At 42.6% G+C, this 16402-nt stretch overlaps 1 protein-coding gene and 1 non-coding gene across 6 annotated transcripts in view; one reads left to right on the forward strand and one right to left on the reverse strand.

The window, feature by feature from the left end:
- The window catches only part of ZNF664, a 43524-nt gene extending 35835 nt beyond the window's left edge, over positions 1-7689 (reverse strand). Inside the window, exons 1-2 of one of the 3 annotated variants that reach the window (XR_005379101.1) lie at positions 7633-7689; positions 6359-6494 (exon numbers count right to left, since the gene is read on the reverse strand). This is a non-coding gene — a transcript (zinc finger protein 664). Of the gene's footprint in view, positions 1-6358; positions 6495-7077; positions 7234-7482; positions 7505-7632 lie in introns of those variants that run through there. The other 2 variants (XR_005379102.1, XR_005379100.1) reach the window with 2 other exon arrangements.
- The window catches only part of CCDC92 (coiled-coil domain containing 92), a 31368-nt gene continuing 22422 nt past the window's right edge, over positions 7457-16402 (forward strand). Inside the window, exon 1 of one of the 3 annotated variants that reach the window (XM_038574803.1) lies at positions 7457-7589. The gene's annotated coding sequence lies outside the window, so the exon portion shown is untranslated. Of the gene's footprint in view, positions 7590-7767; positions 7975-16402 lie in introns of those variants that run through there. The other 2 variants (XM_038574800.1, XM_038574802.1) reach the window with 2 other exon arrangements.

Genomic DNA, 16402 nt, shown 5'->3' on the forward strand with positions numbered 1-16402 from the left:
TTGGATGATGTGCGATGTCTTCCCGTGTGCTCCCAGAGCCCTTATGGGTCCTGTAATGTATCTATCACTTACTTGGATTTATTTATCTGCTAAAGCACATTACTCCACATCCACATCATCTACTGCAGATTCACAATAACACTTAGTAAGGAAATGTATCCACGTGCCTTGATGATAGCTTCACTTATACCACACAGCCCCAGGTACCTTGAGCTCCATGCTGCTGACCCACATGCAGGCTCTGCACAACCATGCTCTTAATTCTTCTACCTGTGATTCAGCTGGCTAAGCCCTCCTCATCCTAAAGACTCAGTTAATGCAACTTACTCTATGACCAATCTGTGTGTTCGAAACACAGTGAGTTAATAAGAAAAGAAATCCCATGGCCCATGTTTAAGTTTCTGCATTTATTCTACAGATATAAAATTAGAAATGAGAACTAATTTTATTGTGCATATTGCTAGAAGCAATTTTCCTCCAAATACGGAAAGCAACAAAATTCATTCAAATTTATTCCAAATGCATCACTCAAAAATGTTGATATTAGTTTTTAGAGTACATTTTAGAGTATGCTTTAACATATGATAGGGCTTACCTATTTCTAGAAGTACACATACCTATAAGCCATACAGCTAACCTATGTCCTATATACTTTTAAAAAATAAATGTTCTCTTAACAAAATGTAATACACATAATCTTGGAAAATATAAAAAAATAAATTTTAAATCACCCATGTCCTACCACCAAAAGTCCACAATTTTTAAGATCTTCACCTAATTTCTTCTAGACATTTTTCCATCATAGGTTTTTGTGGAGGATTATTGGGATTTTTGATTAAGAGTTTGAATCATGTTACATAAGCAATTTTGTATTCTGATATTCTCCCACTAACACTGTCATAGCATTTTAATACATTTTCTTCATAAACATTTTAATGGCCATATTATCGTCCAGTGGATATACCATAATCATTCTACAAATGCGCCCTAAAAAATAATTCTATGATATACATCTTTTGTTCTGTATTTTAAAATATGCCTTTGATCAATTCCTAGATGACTGCGACATCAAGGAATATGAGTACTTTTAAAGGCTCTCAATACACAAGGTCAACATAACAACATTTTCCCCACATCTTCCTAGGTACTAGGTATTGTAATTTTCTAGTCTTAATTTAGGCTTCTGTTAAATTGTCAAGTGAGAAATTCTAACATCTTAATTACAAAAGTAAATACTCATTGTAAAAAAACTGAACGCAAAAACACGTGAAATAAAAAATCAGTTTCTCCTGTTTTTCCCTCAGTAGTCACAGTTAAATATTTTCCATGTATCCTTCTAGACCTTTTTTTGTTTAGAACACATACATACACACACACACACACACACACACACACACACGAATATTTTGTTTTTTTTAATCTTACCCAAAAAATGGAATTAAATGTTTTGACTAAATAATATATTCTAGGAATCCATCCAGGCTATGTCAATGCATACAAATCTCTTTTTTTTAAAAGCTACATAACATTCCATAGTATAGAGATACCAAAATTTATTTGTGGTTATCTTCCTTTTTTTTTTTTTTAATTATAAATGATGCTACAACAGACTTCGCTCCTACTATCTTGTAATATCCCTAATGGGGATAGATCGAGCAGGCTTTTAAAATTTTTTATAGGTTCTGCCAAATTGTTATTTGAAAAAGGTAGATCCAACTCTGTGTTCCCAACAATGTGCTTTTTTCTCCACACCCTTAATTAGCTTAATTTTTGCATGATAGACCCTACTGAAAAAATCTAGTTGTTTTAATTTTCATTTCCCTAACCACAAGTGACACTGAATCCTCCTTACCACTGCTTTGACTCATTTCTAAGAATTATTCCTATCCTCCATTCATTTGTGTCAATACTATTATTCTTTACCTCTTTATACACGTTACAAACTTTTTCCCCAGTCTGTCACCTTGTATTGCCTTTTGTCACACAGAAATATCAACTTTGATAGTAATCAAATTTATCACTCTTTTCCTTATGATTGTGGTCTTAGTCTTGCCAAAATGGTCTATGAAAGAATATTTTCCAACATAATATATCCTACAACAGAATTCTCTTTATTTTCTTCTAAGATTTTTACACTTTTGTTTTTGAGTTAGTTCTTTGATCCAAATAAAATTCACTTTGAATGTGGGGGAAATAAAATCTTTCTTCCCAAAGTCACTTATCCCTATACAATATATCGAACAATGAATTCCCAACTGTGTCAAATTATCAACTTTATTCTACCCTAAATTCCTATATATAAATGGGTCTGTTACTGGATTCTACTTTGTTCCAGGTAGCAATTTGTCTATGCTTGTAATCACCATTTATATTAATGCAGCATTACAGTATGTTCTGATATATCTGATACGGCAAATCCTCTATCACTATTTTTCCATTTCAAAAATTTCTTGGCCATTCTAGCACATTTCCTCCTCCAGGTGAATTTTAGAAGCAATTTATCAAGTGTCCGGAAATAATTCTCACTGGGTTTTATGTGAAACTACATTAAAATTACAGCTTAATTCGTAGAATATTTGTGCTTACAATGATGGTTTTTCACTTCCAATCACATATAATGTCCATTTATTTAGGTTAGCCTTTAAATTGTTCAGGTAAAGGTTTTTCTTCACAAAGCTTTTCTGCATTTATTTCATTTTTAAACATCTTCTAATTCTGTAGCTCTTCAGAATCAAACCTAACTTTTCTGGAGGAGTAATTACAAACTATTCGATTATTGGTGACAGTACACATCTTTCCACATGTTTAACAAATTATACTTCTATCCAGTGAACTGTCTGTCCACATCCTGGAACCACTTGTGTGCAGATTTTTCTTATTTTCCTCATTGATTTGAGTTCTTTACATGTTGAATATATTAAGCCTTCACTTATGTTTGTCACAAATATTTTCCTACTTTGTGGTTTGGCTTCTAATCTTGGGGTTTTGTTTTCTAAGAAGTCTTAAATTTTTTGTAGTCTAATACACTGATTTTTAACTAATAACAGATCCGAGTACCCCAGAGGTGCCACGACCTAGATGTCTTTCCCTTAAAACACCTGCATGGCAGGTATTCTTTTCCTCACTTAGAAGATTCTAGTTCAGGTCTGATTACCAAATCTTTGTCCTGCCCATCTCAATACACAGAACCCACTTATCATTTACTACATTTCCACATATATTTTTGGGGTACTGAATAGGTTCCAGTAACCTGTACAGATATTATAAAGCTAGTATGACACCGTTTTGAACAGAAATCTATAACATATTTAATATGACAGAATTTGTCCCACCTCATTACTCAATTATTGTCCAGTTCACCCCAAAATGGATAGCTCAATGTTTAAACATCATATCCAGGAAGACAGCCTGTTTTTTCATTTAAGACATTCTTTCCTATCTTTCAGGATAGTTTATGATGTCCTCCATGCAGACTGCACTTGTCTCGATAAAGCTGTACTTAGATGTTTTATGTTTTTCGTTACGTTGTGATCAGAGCCTGTTTTTTGGTTTCTTTCTTTTCCATTTTAATTTCTGCCAAATTATTTTTGGTATTCAGAAAGCTATGAGTTTTATATATGCATTGTGTACCCAGTCACTTCCTCAATTTTTCTTTGTATAATAGTTTTGTTATTCTCGTTTTTGTAGCCAATAGCAGCTACAAATACTACTCTTCCTCTCGTTTTGGATCCTTAATCTCACTTCTATTTCATGTATTACCTCTTTAATAAAACTTACAAAAATCATGTTAAATAATACCCCAATTTTTAATTTGACTCTGATACCATTCTGTGAAGTATAGTGGATAATTAGCTTAACACTTATGTGAACTTTAGCATAAAAAGTGCTTACTTTTTAAAAATAAGAAACAAGGATTTTTTTTTTTAATCAAACATCTATTTTGCCTATAGTCTAGGTGGCATTTTGAACTCAATGTGAACTCCAAGGGAAAGATTACCTCTCTTCCAGATAGACTTCTGAAATGGCCTACCTAGTCTCCCCGACTTCTACTCTCCCCCCACCACACCCCCACATTCTGCATGTAGCAGCTGGAGTAGCTGTTTAAAAATGCAAATCTGATTATGTCATTCCCCTGCTTCCAACCCAACCCTTGCAATGGTTTCCCATTTCACTCAGAATAAAATAAAACATCCTTAACTTGCCCTACAAGACCCTACATGATCTGGCCCCTTGCCTAGCCACACTTCCCTCTCACCACCAAAATCTATCCACAAGTCATTCTTTCAGTTCCTGGAATGGGCAAAGTTCTCCCCCTTCAGGGCCTTCCCACATGCCATTCCCCTGCCTGGAAAATTATCCCCCATCACTATACGCTAACGCCTACTCACCCTTCAGATCTCAGCTCAAATCTCATTTTTGCAACAACAACAAAAAAAAAGTCTTTCCCAGGTCTTCTTTTCAGAATCTAAAATTTGCTCCCCTTTTTATACTCTCTGATAACCAGTACTACTTTTCTAACAGATACCACCATTTGTGATTATACGTGCAGTAGGGATTGTTTCATTTCTGGTTACCTCTACCACCAGAGATTATGAACTCCAAAAGAACAGGAACAAATTGATTTTGCTGGCCACATTCATATATATTGGAATGAAATAAAAATACCTACAAAATCCTTAATGTATCTCTGACATCTTAAAACAATACCCATCATATCAGTCAATATTTAAATTGTTAAAACTCTGATACTGCCTACAAATTCAGTAAGAACACATTTCACCCCAAGGACCTAACAGCTAACCTGAATCTGATGTTGCCACAGGAAAATACATATATGAATTATGTCACTAGGAAATAAGCTGTTTAAATACGTGAGTTTTATGTAGCATTCATTTTGTTGAAACGTCATTCAAAATCAACTAACTTATTTTTTTAAAGCATGTAAAGCACTAGGAAAAATGTCTTTGCCAAATACTCTTTAAAAAATCTAATGTATTAACAGTACTTAAAAATTATAGCAAAAATCACAAACTAAGAAGCATTCAAAGTTGGTGATATCTATTATTCTGTAATAGACACATCTGGTCAAAAATGTATAAATTACATTGCAAATAAAAAGTCCTTTTGGATCACAAAAGCTAATAAAATCAACATTTACATACTACTTTACAATCTGCAAGGCACTTTCACATACATCATATTGCTGAAGTCGGTGGAGTAGACAGAACAGGTATTATCAGCATTTATAGAGAAGAAAACTGAGGTTTAGAGTGATTGTCCTCCTCAAGGTCAAAGGGCTGGAAAGTACTAGTCATAATTACATTGGGGGAGGGGTAGAGGTCCCACATGTGAATTTCTCAACCAAAGAGAACTTCCACCCTAAAGGCCTGTGTTTACTCTAATTAGTGTAGATTTGCGTTCCCTTCACTGAAATTTCATTTCGTCAGAGAACCACCACTGAAAGAGCGGTTTTAAGTATAAAGTTAAAATTTAAACCGACGCCAATCTGGGAAATAGCTAAATAAACCATGGTATACCCAAACTATGGAACATGATGCAGCAGTTCTTCAAAACGAGTTAACGCATTATACGCTGAAAGATAAGAGTACAGTAGTACTTGTTAAGACAGTCAAAGATAATACAAGTACACACACGGAAAAACATTTTAAAAGATCTAAAAGGATACACACGGGACATATAATAGTTTACCATCTCTGGGGTTGGTAGTAAAAGACTTCAGACATGTCTGTGGTGTTTTAAGTTTTACAAAGAAAATGTACTACTTTATCTATTCAAAATTAATTTTTTAAAATTTAAGTTAACCTGCGGGTTGAACAAAAAAAAAAATCATTTTTCTGCTCTAGAAGCTATGCATCTATAAAGGAAGTCGGAGGCTCTTGAAAAGAGAGGGCAAAATATATCAACAACAGCAGCAACAACAAAAAAAAAGTTCAATCCCGTTAAAAACAATAAGCTAATTGTCACAAAACGTTCCTTTAAAAGATCAGTAACTTAAATTATTTTTTAGTACCTAGTCTCCTTTATTGCGGTAGGACAACCAGTCCACAAACTAGCCCCTGGAAATGTGCGGAGCAGGCTCCTCCTAGAGAAATTTAGTTGTTAGAGTTCAGCAAGGAAGGTTTCACAAAGGAGCCGAGTTTTGAGGGAAATGAGAGGTGACTTGGCAGAGAGATGCGGGAAGATTAATCCAGATGGGAAAATGTCTGGGAGGTGGATTTACTGAGTTAATCGGAAGCGGGGGACAGTAAGCGAACTGAAGGCAGGTCCTGAAAGAGGAGAGGATTCCTTTGGATGTGGGAGCTGAGAGGGAGCTCGGCTGCGCGGCCATCCGGTTTACCTGGGTGAGAATCCGGCCCTTATTGTGGTCAAACAATGGAGGCGTCCAGCGGCAGCGGCGTTCTGCGCTGGGTGCGCGGAGGGCTCCTCATCACCTGGCGGGATGCTCGGCGGGCTCTGCCGGGACGCAGGGCGCTCTACGAAAACACAACAGCACACCATGCAGCCGGGCTCCCCCGCGGCACGGCCCGGCTCCCCGCTCCCACGGCGCGGCCATTACCGCCTCTCCGGGGACCTGCCTGGAAGGGCTCCAAGGCGCGGCTCCACGGGCTCCTGCGGCCGTCTCGCTCCCCCTTCCCTCGGCTCCAACAACAATGGAGCCCGGGCTCGGGAGTCCGGCTCCCGCGGGGCCTCCGCCCGGCCTCGCCCCTGCCGCTGCCCACCCCTCGCCGCGCCGCCGGCCGCCATCTGTGACCCCCGCGCCCCGCCGCCGGCGCCGCGGGCCCACGGCGGCCCGCCGAGGCCCGAGGCCGGGGCTTGCCCTCCGCCGGGCCCTGCCCGGTGGCCGCAGGGCCGGCCGGCTGCGGGGGGGCCGCGCCGCCTTCCCCTCCGACGCCCCGGGGCCGGCGCGGCCCCAGGCCCATCCTGAGTGATGGGTTGTTTTTCTTCTCTTTAACCCACTCATCGTCCTGCCAGCCCCGAGCCCGCTCCCCTTGTGCCCCTGCCCCCGCCTCGTTCCCGAAAAGAGACAGACTGCAGCCCGGCCGCCAGACAACTCACTCCAAGTGAGGGGCTGAAGCGCCCCAGGCCGCGGACTCCGCGCACCCACCCTCCCTCTCCTCCAGGGACACCTCACAGGTGCGCCTCCGAGCCGCGCGCGCGCGCTCCGCACACCCAGACGCCTCCGGGGGACAGCGCGCGTGCGCACGCACGGGGCCGACGAGCCCCGGGGGAGCGGGGGCCGCACGCATGCGCGCCGCTCGGCCCGCGCCCCGGCACCCCCCGCCCCCGCCCCCGCCGGCCGCCCGCGCGCGCGCGCCCTCCCCCCAATCCCAGGCTGGTCCCGGGAGCCCCCCCAACCCCGGCCCTGCGCGCGCGCGCCCGCTCGCCCGCTCGCCCGCTCGCTCCTCCTGCCCCGCCCCGCCCGGGCCCGCGTTACCCTGGGCAACCGCAGTGCGGCCGCACCTGAGCTCTGCGCCTGCGTCCCACCGGCCAGACCCTCCCTTCCCCTCGGTCCCGTCCCCTGCCCCGCCACCGCTGGGGGACGGGGGGCATCGCCCCCTCCCCGCGAAGTGAGTATCGAGCGGCCTCCCCCGCCCTGCGCCGCAGACAGACCCGCGCCGCCGCCGCCGCCGCCGCCGCCGCCTCCGCCTCCGCCTCCGCCGCCTCCGCGCCGGCGCGTCAGCCGTCCGCCCGGTCAGCGCGGCCTGGCCTCGCCGCCCCGGCCCCCGCTCCCGGCGTGCACCGCGGCGAGCGCCCGGGTGGGAGCCGGCGAGATGCGTTCGGCGGGCGGCGCCCACTGACCTCCCTCGGCCGCCCGGCCGGCGCAGGGCCGGAGCCGGGAGCCAGCCCCGCCCGCCGCCCCGCCCATGGGCCGCCGGCCCCCGCAGCCGCCTGCCGGGAGGACCGCGCCGAGGGGGGGAGCCGCCTGAAGGACCGCGACGGCCGCGCCCGCAGGTGAGGCGGGGCCCGAGGTGCGACCGAGTCCAGCCCCGCTCACCTGGCGGTACCTCTGGGGAGGCTCTGCGGGCGCCGGCGGGGGGTGGGAGCACCTGTCGGGACGGGGATTAGGTGGTTTTCAAAGCCCTCGCCGCGGGGGGCGGGGGTCCTCCCGTCTCGCCCCCAGGGCTGGGCGGTGGGGAAGGGGGTCCCCGTGCGGAAACAGCTGGGCGGTGGCGACAGAGACACGAAGAGGTGGACGCGAGGGCAGAAGTGAGGCGCAGCGCCCCCCGCGCCGGCTGTCCCCCCCGTGTTCCAGCCCGCTGTGGGGAGGGGATGCCCTTGCCCGGGCTCCAGTCCAGGCTGCGGACCCGCCGCACCGCGCACCCAGACCAATCGCACGGGGCAGGAGCGGTCAGCCCAGCGGCCGCCCCTGCCAGCCCCGGGGTGGGATTGTAGGGCGAGGGATCCGCATTGCAGGTGCACCAGGAGCACCCTGGGGCCTGGCCCTGCTTTGTCTGGGATGTGTGGGGAGGCGGCCGTCTGAATCCACATCGATTTTTTAAATGCGTTTTACCACCCTCTGGACGTTAGAGACCCTCCCTGATAAGTTGCGTCGTCTCGTGTCCTGATAACCCTTGCGTAAGTACTCTACCTTACAGCCCTTTTCTGAAGCTTTGATGTGGGCTTTAGATGACCCTGAATAACAATTTGCTTGTAATTCATGAAATTGAGCATAATGCAAATATGCAGTAGAGCTCCAGGCTTGCCTGCCGAGCTGCGGTCTGCTAGTGAGTTACTCCAGTTTATCTAACTTACGTCTCCATGCTGACCTGTTTTGTTTAAAGTCAAGCTTTGATATTTAGCTGTATGATCTATTCCAATAATGAAAATGACGTGGCCTAAGAGAAAATACAGTTGTGTTCCGAAATTTAGGTTGCGGTAATAGGTGTTATTGCAAAAATAACAAGCTCCGAGGTTTAATTTTAAAACGTGCTTTGATGTATTACGCATTTCCAGAAACCTACCTGTAAGAATGTAAAACTAGAATTGCGGTTTTTAAAAAAAAATATATATATATAAGATATTTTTAAGTTTGAGGTTTATGTAAAGAGCATTGTTGTTGTTTTATTAAATTTTTTTTGCACTGTCAAGAATTTGCCTGCATTTTCTTCCCATTGGAGTGTAAGGGGAAAGATGCTGACATCTAAAGTGACTTTTATTCCCTAAGAGGTTTTAAATTTAAGTATTTCTTTTGGTTAAGTGTTTGTCTTATGTGAAATATTTTTGAGAAAGGGTTTAAGGCTTGTGGTATATGTATATACCTATGTGTATATATGTATGTTTACATATACACACTATTGAAAAACCTTAAAGTAGTTTTTATTATTTCTCTGCATCATGTTATAATTACTCAGTGAATTTAGTTTAGATATGTTTAAAATCCAAAGTACAAAACAATTATTTGTATCAGCTTTTTGTTGTAGTACGTGTAAATACATCAGTCTAACAGGTTTCTTAGAAAATATTAATTCTTTTGAAAAACACGTGAGTCCTTTTACTTGCAATGGAAGATCACTTGGGTTCTTAACTCTTTCATCTGTGATTCATTGGATAAATTCATTTCAATGTCGTCACTTAATTGGCAGAGAGCATTTGCAACAATACTGGTGTTAACAACATTGATGCTTTTAAGAAATACTTATAAAGCATTCTCTCATGTTTCTAACAAGAAAAGACATGGGCCTTTTTCTTCTATCTGGAACAAGGTCAGCCATAAAAAGTTCCTGATACATAATGGGCACACATGTTTATTGAGATTGATTACATCTACTGGATTGGATCCTTAAAGGTCAGCAACTAGGTGCCTCTATGCTTCACACACCAAGGCTGCAATAAATGTTTGGCTCATATTGAAGTTCCAGACTAGTTAGGTAGGTGCTAGCTTAACACCAATTTTCACATCTCCAGCTTTGATGTTTAAAGATTTGGGCAGAGAAGTGAACGTGTCCTCATTGTTTTCAGATATTTAAGGTTTGTCATGCAGCAAAGGGAGTGTCTGTATTTAGAGTAATTCCCAAGTGCAGAAGAGGCCAAGTAGTATTTATAGGAAAACGTTTCACTTTGACATAAGAACAAAAGTTGCTTATGATTGGAACCACCAGCATTGTAAAGAAGGGGCTGCTCCTTCCCCACAGTTTCCAAATTAGCCAGTACCCCAACAGGGCAGGAATGGCTAGTAGGAGATAGCACATGGGGTGTGAGGTGGGTGTCTAGGGATTCCCATGGCCGTGGATTAAAGGGCTTTGTGGCTCTTTTTAATTTTTTTAATGGGGGAGCTTCTACAGCTGTGGGCACAAGGACTCCCCAGAATGTGCCTGAGCCCTTGGAAGATCTGTACCAGTGTAGAGGCCAGCCTAGTATCAGAGGTGATTTTAATCCTACTTTGCATTTGTATGGGGCTTCCCAGGTAATAAAGAGCTCTCACATTCAAAAGACTTTTAAAAGACTAATTATTCATGATTTGTATTTCTTCCTTTGGCTTTTATTTTCTACAATAAACAATTAAGAGGGAAATTAGCCATTTCTATGAAGGCAAACAGAAGAGACTTTTTTTTAAGCTCTTTTTAAAAATGGGATGATGTCAGTCATTTTTTTCAGAGTCAGCAGGTTGTAAAAGTGAATAGATTTTCTTCCTAGCTGAAATTATTTTTTTAAAAGATACTGATTAAGGGCTGATTCTTATGCTTGCTCTGCATTTTAGTTTGTTTATTTCATTACTCAAACATGACTCAAATTTCACAGCAAAAAAAAAAAAAAAATCCAGTCATATCCACCTACAGTAAGTTGCATTGGATGTTCTTCCAGTATGTCTGCGTTGGTTTTAAATCTATGTTGGCAGCTGAAGGTAAAACACAACTGAGGAGAAATACAGTTACAATGTACTGAAAAGACTTGGTGAGGAGCTTTGTATTTGAAAAAGAAAAATGTGTGTCCTGTTTGTGCTAAGCCAATCCTGGGAATGATAATTTATCAACAATAGGCTGATGATCTACCCAAAATAAGAAAGATTAGGTGACTGTTTCCTGATAGTCATGATGCGTGTATTAAGTGGGCTGGTGGGGTTAGGACTCTGTGGCCAAGGAGTAGAGCAGAGCAGTTACCCAAACATTCTCTGCACAAGGATTTAAGTGGAGTGTGATGGTAACTTGCCCAGTTGAGTTAAACCAGTGTCTGACACCCTCCAGTTTGAGGAGGAAGTTAGAAGGAAAAACAATCCTGAATTAATGTATACATGTGCTTATTCTTTCAAAAACCCTTTTAGTTTTTCTCTTTTGTTCTTTAGCAGATGAGTTTGTCTCATGCTTTTTGTGTCTGTTTATCCACCAGCTGAATTTGGGTATGATCATTTAAACAAGACAAAGACCCAAAGTTTGAAACTGGAATACATTATTTATACTTCATGCATAAAGGTAAAAGAGAAGAATATCAAGTTCTTGTGGCCAACCAAAAAAATAAAATAAGAAAGCCTTATGAATACTTAATACTTTTTTTTAAAAATTGCAGGTGCTACTTTAAATTTTATGACCAGGACAGCAAATTATCAAGTAAGGCACCCAGTTTGAAAGCACCCTTTTTACAGGTCACAGGTTGCCTTTTGGAGCTCCTCTCCACTTTTTCTGAGGCCATGACACAGCTGTCTAAAAACCCCTTTGTTAACTAGAAAATTGGAGTTTGTATATATTTTTTAAAGATTTTATTTATTTATTCATGAGAATACACAGGAGAGAGAGACAGGCAGAGACACAGGCAGAGGGAGAAGCAGGCTCCATGCAGGGAGCCCGATGCAGGACTCGACCCCGGGTCTCCAGGATCACGCCCTGGGCTGAAGGCGACGCTAAACCACTGAGCCACCCAGGCTGCCCGGAGTTTGTATATTTGATGCAGGTTTCCATACTGGAGAGCATACTAAGTTACACATCTTAGTGATTAGCCTCAGTTTACCATTTTATCAGAAATAGTTTTATGAAGCAAGAAGTGTCCACTCCCCTGTAGCTGTAAAGGAAGAGGGAATATGTTTTCTCCTTTTATTGAGATTCTTTCTACTAGCCAGATTCTCAACACTAAGCAGTGGAATTCCTTTGGTTAGCACCAAACAAAAGAACAAGCCTGAAATGATTAAATCTGACAATAAGGGAGAGAGAAAAACCAACAACAGAGAACTTTTAATAAATGGAATTTGAGGCACATAGTACTCTGCTACTACAATTTCTCTCTTTGTTGCCTCCTTGGTGACACTTAAGATGTGATATTTAGACTTGCATATGATCCACTAATTTTGCTCTTCAGATTTCCTTCCCAACCTATTTCTAAATGCACCCTGTGCTTGTGCTCTTTTTATTTAGTATAGGTAGGAAGGTTTATGAGGCAATCTTTTAAGGCCGCTTTCTTATTAAAATTGCATAAGCATTACTTGTACATACAAATTATAATTACTGGTACATACAAATCTGGACAATTGTATTATTACAATTCTGTTTTTCTTGAAGTTGCACATTTCACCTAGCAGTGGATGACATTATATTATACCCTGAAAGGGCTGTCCTATCCATTCCTAAAAACACTGATTCTCCAAGTTACAGTTCCATCACTGTGTAGCAGAATAATCCAGGAATGCCATATTTTCTGTTGACTTCTAATCAGGATGAACAAATATAGGTGGTTAGGCTGATGCCATTCCCTGAACAGTGAATAAGGCTGTTTTAACCCCTTCCAACAGTCACACCTGTCAATCCAGGTGAAAAGCATTGGTGTTATTTCTCTAGTTTGTGGCGTGTGGGAGCAGATCCAGTTGTTTTTTTAAAAATTTATTCATTATAGTGTGAGCATGAGTTGGGGGAGGAGTAGAGGAAGAGAATCCTCCACTGAGTACAGAGCCCAACCTGAGGCTTGATCCCACAACCTATGAGATCATGACCTGAGCTGAAAACAGGAGTCCGTCGCTTAAGCAACTGAGCCACCCAGGCACCCCTAGATTCAGTTTTTAGAAATACTTGTTTTGCACATTGCTAAGAGATGTAGAAAGGTTGATTGGTTTTTACTTTTATGGTGCCATAAATATATAGCAGGGGTTACAAGGTATGGTCTATTCTTTCCAAAGAGGGGTCAGTTTTTTGTCTTTGGCAGTGAATCACCTTTATCTTTTTGGTTCAGTCCTGGTGACCAAACCAGAAAGTTTAGCCAGTGAGGTACTTGCCCACTGAGATGCCCTATTGCACTGCCCCAGGGGAGAGGGGAATACAGTCTTGTTTGATAGGGAGAAAGGATATGTAATCCTCCTCAGCCTCTATGATGGCTTTCAAGTGAAAATTTCATTCCCATCAAAAAGTGGTTAAGTTAGTTTTTGACAGAGGTTTCTCAGTATGGTGAAGCTGTGGTATTAGGACCTGGTTCAGAGATGAGCAAAGCCAAACCTTGTTGAGAGCAAAGGCTTTTTTTATTTTTTATTTTATTTTATTTTATTTTATTTTATTTTATTTTATTTTATTTTATTTATTTATTTATTTATTTTTGAGACAAAACATCTAAGAAAGAACAAGTAAAGCCACAGATGAGGGCTTTTTGGAGAAAGGTAGGTTGAGTGCTGTCTGTTGGAGGTGTTCTCTGGTCTCATCCATGGTTGTAGAATGGAACTCAGAGCAGTTTGGACCCATCATTAGCTAATTCTAGGACAATGGACTGAATTCTACCCACTAATAGGCTATGACTGGAGTAGAGTGCTTTTCAAAGGAAATTCAGGACACCACCAAGAACTTCCTGAGCAGGTTATCATCCCATGTCTGAAGCTTATATGGGAGATATGACCCATCCCTGGACCTTGGAGGAGCACTAAGTGCACTTAGAAGTTGTTAAATGGTTGAGCTGGTTGGTATCTTCCTACCAGAGCCTCCATGAGTCCAGCACATTAGTACCACTAACCCCACAGAACTGCAAGTCCCTGTAGGAAAGTTGAAATGATACTGTGGACTGATGATCCCTGATGTAAATCCAGTTACCCGGGCTTCCAGCACCTATAACTGAAGCACTTGGACACCCTTTATCTACACTTCCTCTCGTAAAACCCAGATCCATCCAGAATACTAATATTTATGCATTGGAGGGTAACCAGGAATCCTATGAGCCTACTCATTTTTTGGGTGAAAGTCCCAGATTTTTGTTAAAACTCTTGTGTTCATAACCCATAGGTAGGACATCTATCCAGCCACAGCAGTCCAATTTCTGTAAAATCCTGCCAGGTCATTTCTTTCCATTTCATCTTGAGAATTCACTACCTCTTTTTATTCTGGGTGATACAGCCAAAGGCCTTGATGAGTACGTAGGGCATTAGAGCACTATTTACAATCTGACCTGTGAATTGTGGTTTCCTGTTAGACACAGTTATTATGCCAAATCTGGACATAGAATATTTCAGAAGTCCTTTTGACAGTCATTGTGACAGTCTTTGTATGTGGGTAGTTTCTACATCTGGTATAATTGCTAAAATGTTCATATTAAAACCATTTAACTCATTTGGATAAATCTAATTTGCTTTCCAAAAGAGTTTATTTATTTGAGAGAGATAGTGAGAGAGAACATGAGCAGGGACAGGGGAGAGGGAGAAGCAGGGCTAGATCCCAGGACCCCAAGATCATAACTTGGGCTGAAGGCAGACGCTTAACCGACTAAGCCACGAGGTGCCCCATCTAATTTGAATATATGTTTACAAATGCCCCCCTCCAAAGGGACAGATAAGCCACTCTCTTTGTCTTTATGGTTCTTCTCTCCCACCCCCTCTACACCCACAATGTGAGCCTGACAAATAGGACAGCTCATATAATACTGTTGAGCTACGGTGGAAAATTTGGAGCATACAATTTGTGTCTAATTATCCCTAGCATCCTTTTCCATGTGCGTACCAGGCTATGGAACAAGATGAGGGAACTCAGTCCTTTGGAGCCACCAAGGAGCTGTCTAGCAGATGGTCTGGTTGGGAAGACTCCCTGCTAGACTCAAGACGCCCTTTGCTGCAGGGCCTGGTCTGGGACAGGGACAGCAATGGGGTAGAGCTTCCAGAGGAAACTAGTCAGTCTGAAAAGGATGAGTGGTGATAAATAGCTGTGACCACATTATTCACCAAAAGAAAAATAGTTCTAAAGCAACCCCCAATATAGGGTAATATGAGCACCATTAAAAATGAGTTCCTTGGGCAGCCCCGGTGGCGCAGCGGTTTAACACCACCTGCAGCCCGGGGTGTGATCCTGGAGACCCGGGATTAAGTCCCATGTCGGGCTCCCTGCATGGACCCTGCTTCTCCCTCTGCCCGTGTCTCTGCCTCTCTCCCTCTCTCTCTGAATAAAAATAAATAAATCTTTAAAAAAAAATGAGTTCCTTACCAAGTCAGGAGGCTCACTATTTTCGCAACTGTCCAGAGTCAGAATGAGAGTCAGAAAAAAAGTGAGGAGGACTAGTGGGATTGCATATTCCATTGAGGACAATGTGGGTTTTAAATGTTATTGGATGTATCAGATTTCCATAATACATCAATTGATTTTACCATCTTAATTTGAGTTAATGAACAAGTGCTCAAAATGGGGTGCCTGGGTGGCTCAGCCAGTTGGGTATCCAACTCTTGGTTTTGGCAGGACCGATCTCAGGGTCATGGGATCAGGCCCTGTATCCAACTCTGCTCAGCAGGGGTTTGCTTGAGATTCTCTCTGTTTCTCCTCCCCCTCCCCCTGCTGAAATGAAAAAATCTTTTTTTTTTTTTTTTTTTTAATATCCAGTAGATGACCCACAGGGGTTGTGAGGAGATAAGGTATGGTTTTTCCCATTTTAATTTTAGTTTCTTTACATGTCTTCAGGTAAATATAGAGTATTAACTAATTACCTCAGTGCTCTTCTAGTCCAAAAGGAATTAGGGATTTTAGAAAACATGGACAGTTTACATTAACATTAACGCAATTGTTGACTAAGAATTTGTCAGAGAAATACGGTATCTTAGAACATTACTCAGCTAATGGAAGTGGAGTAACTTTATAAGTTAGCATAATAATGTCTAAGATTTTTAAAAGTAAATTATACTAGTTTCTTAAGTTGTAGTTCACTTACAGTTGTGTGCTCGTTTAGATTTACTAACTCTTTTTTTTTTTAAAGATTTTATTTATTCGAGAGAGGCAGAGACACAGGCAGAGGGAGAAGTAAGCTCCATGCAGGGGGCCTGAAGTGGGACTTGATCCCAGGACTCCGGGATCATGCCCCGAGCTGAAGGCAGATGCTCAACCACTGAGCCACCCAGGCGTCCCAAATTTATTAACTCTTAAGTGATGGTTTGGAGGACCATGAGCTGATCCATATGACAAGTGTAGGGATTCATGAAGTACAATTTAATTTAGCTTTTGTGCAAAAA

The sequence above is a fragment of the Canis lupus genome, chromosome 26 (genome assembly GCF_011100685.1).
Source record: "Canis lupus familiaris isolate Mischka breed German Shepherd chromosome 26, alternate assembly UU_Cfam_GSD_1.0, whole genome shotgun sequence".
In the NCBI taxonomy this organism is placed as follows: Eukaryota; Metazoa; Chordata; class Mammalia; order Carnivora; family Canidae; genus Canis; species Canis lupus.